This window comes from Dipodomys spectabilis, unplaced genomic scaffold (genome assembly GCF_019054845.1).
Source record: "Dipodomys spectabilis isolate Male_0828 unplaced genomic scaffold, ASM1905484v1 ptg000078l, whole genome shotgun sequence".
Classification (NCBI taxonomy): domain Eukaryota; kingdom Metazoa; phylum Chordata; class Mammalia; order Rodentia; family Heteromyidae; genus Dipodomys; species Dipodomys spectabilis.
In genome coordinates this window covers 2712299-2717082 of record NW_024870755.1, presented here as the reverse complement: position 1 = coordinate 2717082, position 4784 = coordinate 2712299, and positions in this window count along the sequence as shown.

Below are 4784 nucleotides of genomic sequence, written 5' to 3'. Positions count from 1 at the left end.
TTTGTGGAGAGGAAGGGCAAAAACAAATCGTTTAACTAGGAATACAGGTGGACCCATTGCATCAATGAGATGTACAAATCATTATGTCGAAAAATGAGCTTTACAACTTTGGTGGGGAGAGGAGGGGATTAGCCATCTACTTTCCAGCTGATCTATTGGTGTAGAAGCAATACAAAGTAATACAAAGCAATACAAACCATTTCTTACTATAAATAATTTTTCTCTGAACATCTTAAGAATAAATTCTGAGAACATGAAATAAAAAATCTGTAAGTTTAAAACAGTCTTGTAGACAAGTTAAAGAATTACTGAGAACATGTATTTTAAGAATAATTTCAGAGAGCTTGAACTCAGGGCCTGGGTTCTGACTCTGAGATTTATTACTCAAGATTAGTGTTGCCACTTTGAGCCGCAGTGCCACTTCCAATTTTCTCATGGTTAATTGAACAAAAAAGTCTCCCCAATTTTCCGCTCCAGACTGCTTTTTACTAGGATCTAGAGGTCTCAGATCTCTGAGTAAGTAGGATGATAGTCATGAGCCCCTTGCTAGAATAATTGCTTACCTGAGACAGAGACCAGTTAGTATTAAATGTCAATCATGTTTAACTTTGTAAAATAAAGTTAACTGAAATGCCTTCCGCTGGAAATAAGGACTCAAATGTGTAGGTGGGTTAAAAAGTTCTTAACAAAAGCCACATATTTTCCTTGTTTTTTTTCTTCCAAAATTGTGTGCTTTCCAAAATCATACCTTACTTATCTTTCCTTGCTGGATTCTTTAGTTTATCTCATACATGCCCACAGCTCCTTCAACTATGTTCTTTATGTGAAAGCTTGGAAATATCTATTTTCAGTCCAAACTCCTTGTATGAGCCTCTCATCCATATATTCAACTGCCATAAAAACTTGTGAAACAGTAATTATCTCTTATCATTACTGGATATTAATGTGTAAGAAAAATTTAAGAAAATAATGAATAGCAGAATAAATATAACATGATTTCAAAAGTAATGCTAAACATAAATAAAATGTTGATTATTTTCTGAGCAATTTAATAATTGCTCAAGGAAAAGAAATCAACTTTTTTGAGTGCTGATATTATGGTTTAAACTCAGGACCTTACCTTGTTACTTAGGCTTTTTCCCTCAAGGGTGGTGCTCTGTATTTGAACAACAGCTCCCTTTCCAACTTTACTTGTGGGATTATATAGAGATAAGAATCTCATGGAATAAAAATCATTTGTGTCCCTATCTTGGGGTTCATTTCACATAACATCTTCTTATATGGTCATATGGTACCATGTACTAGTTACTTCAAGTAAGATTAACCATGGGACCTATGGTTATATGAGCCTGGCTTATTTAACTTAATACAATTGTTTCTGTGTCTTTCCATTTCCTAGCAAATAGGGCGATGTCATTCTCTCTGATTGGAGGCATAGAATTCCATTGTGTGTGTGTATGTGTGTGTGTGTGTGTGTGTGTGTGTGTGTGTATCACATTTTCTTGATACATTCATCTACTGAGGGGCATCTGGGTTGGTTCCATATCTTAGCTATGGTAAATAATGCTGCAATAAACATAGTTGTGCCGGTAGCTTAGTATGGTCTTGTTTGTGAACATTTGGGCAAATGCCAAAAATTGGATTGCTGGATCATATGGGAGCTCTAAATGGAGTCTTGGAAAAAATTATATCAAGTAGAGTAAGCCAAACCCAAAGAAACATAGTTCCTATGGTTTCCTTTATTTGCAATAACTATTATATGTCTCAGACAAGCATAAAAGTCCAAAAGCTATGTACATAAGACCAGATAAGATGTTGTTAAGCGAAATGAACCCCAAGATAGGGTTTGTAATCTACCATGTGTTCTTTTTCTTCTTATGTTCCTCCCCCATGGTGTAACCCCTGTTTTCACTGTATTTAATGTCGTTGCCCTGCATCTTGTATACACCATTCTCTAGCTTGGGGAGGGGAAGGGAAAAACAAAAGAGTTAAATAGTGATACAGGCTGACACATTGTAACAATGAGATGCACAAGACTCTATGTTGAAAAAGGATCTTTACAATATACGCAGGGAAGAGGGAAAGGGAGGAGAGGGGAGTGTAGTTGTAGAGGTGGGAGGGGAGGGTTAGGGCAAAAAGTTCAAGACCTCAAATAAATAAAATGGACTAGAAGTATGACAAAAGTATTTGAGCTGCTTGGTGCTATACAGACAAAGTCCTGTCTAGTAAGCAGAGAACTCCTGAATAGAATCCTAGTAATATTCCTTTCTTCCACCAAAAAGCCTAAATAATTTTGTCCTATTTGAACATCTAATTTCAAGGCCACTGACAAATCAAGATGGTGATATTTTCTTAAAAATTAGGTATTCAAAAGAGACAAAACTCTTTATGTTTTGAAAAAATTGAAAAGGAAGGAAAATGCATGTGATTTTTGTTAGCTCCATAATTTTTGAAAACATAAAATGTACTCAAGTATTTAATATATATCCATATGTGTGCATATATCCATGTATGTATAAATGTGTGTATGTATATAATCATATATATACATACATATATATATGTATGGTTCATCTCTTTTCTGTGTAGCAAATGGTACAAATGAATCTGTACAATCACTACTCAAAGGGATGAATAGACAAAGAGAATGAGCAGAGAACTCATACTCAGGAATCTATGGTTATCCCATAACCCTGAAAATCTTTTACATCAGTCTGCATGTGTCAGTTAGTGCAGTACAGGGACAATACGATGGCAATGAGATACCAGGCAGATGACATGAGAAATGACAGATACAAATGGTACAATATTCTTTTTGATGCGTAAGTAGAATTTCCAGTGTGTGTGTGTGTGTGTGTGTGTGTGTGTGTGTGTGTGTGTGTGTGTGTGTGTGCCAGTCCTGGGGTATGAATTCATGGCCTGGATGCTATCCTTAAGTTTTTATGCTCAAGGCTAGCATTCTACTACTTGAACCACAGCTCTGGTTTTTTTGGTGCTTAATTGGAGAAAAGAGTCTCATATAGACTCCTGCCTGCACTTGCTTGCAGTTATAATCTTCAGATCTCAGCATCGTGAGTGCTAATATTACAAGGGTGAGCCACCACCACCTGCCCTCTACCTCTTACCTATAACCTCGGCCTTCCTCTGAGTTCCAGAAGTGTATGTCTCACCAAACTCATATTGTTTTTGCCAGTGTTGTGGCTTGAACTCAGGGTCTGGGCATGTTCCTGAGCTGCTTTTGCTCAAGGGTACATTCTATCACTTAAGCCACAGTGCCACTTTTGGCTTTTTCTGTTTATGTGGCACTGAGGAATCCAACCCAGGGCTTCAAGCTTGCTTGGTAAGCACTCTACCACTTAGCCACATTCACAGCCAAGGGATTACTTCTAACAGGAACTATGAGGGTGGGATTCATTGGCATACTCTTTTCAGCACAGAAATAGCTGGTCATTTCATATCTTTGCCAGGATTTGGGACCAGTGTGAGACTCGGCAATGAGGAATGATGAATGAGTGATAGCCACCAGGCCTCAGAGATCTAGGCTCACGTCCTACAGAGGGATAGGGAATATGGAGCAAGAACTTTCCACAACTGCTACAGCCTAGGAACAATGGTCTCCCTGGAGGCAGCGGGTGGCTGCTAGATGTCCCAATGAGACACCTCTGCCAGAACATGATGTACCCGTTGCATACCCCAGCCAAGGCAAGCCTTTTGGGCTTCAGTTATTAAATGGCAGAGAAAGATGCTTTGTTCAAGGCACTGGTTCAGGCTTAGTACTCTCTCAGGGCTTGTCCCAGCTTGCCCAGGTTGGGGGTCTGGTCATGGGCAACCTGAATACCCATCATACATAATCCATAAATACACAGAGACATGGAGTTACTGCCTTCTTTTTTTTTTCCTTTGGCAAGACTGAGGTTGAAATATGAGCCTAAGCCCTATCCCTGATCTCCTCTTTCTTAAGGGTAGCTCTCAGGCCTTTAGCCACAGCCACAACCCATGAGGATATTTTCCTGTGATCTCTTAGAAATAAGAGTGTTGCAGACTTTCCTGCCCTAGCTGAATTTAAATTGGCATTCTCTATATCTCAGCCTCCTGAGGAGCTAGGATTACATACAGGAGCCAATGCCACCTGACTTTCTTTTCTTCTTGTTGTTCTTTTTTTAATCGTGATAATCTGAAATCGTCATTGTCATTCCAATGGTTTGCATTCAAAGTAAACTTCCCAGGCCTGGAGTACAAATGCCAGGACTGCCACACACAAATGGAGGGAGATCCTGACAAACTCATTCCTATTTATGTGAATGCTAGTGGAATGTTGTAAAAATAATTAAATTTGCAGTTAATTCATGATTCTATTTTAGAAAACCACACAAAAATTATTGGAATTACATTGTCCATTCTAGCACCATGTTATGATTCCCCTAATGGAAGGATATTGATTAATTTTTAATTAATGTTTTTATAAGTATTCAACTATGATACTTCATTAAATGGAAACCTAACTTAATAACTAATTATTGGTAACTATATACATATATATTTATAATTTAATGATATCCTGACATTCTCTCTGTCTACTATATATATGCATGTATATACAGCAATATACACATCCCTCTCTCTAAATATATATATATATACATATATAGTATATATATGTGTATATATGTGTGTGTATATATATATATATATATATATATATATATATATATATATATACATGGCACTACTGTGGCTTCATTACAGGTCGTCAGAACTTCCTGGCAGCTCAGTTTGTCAGAGGT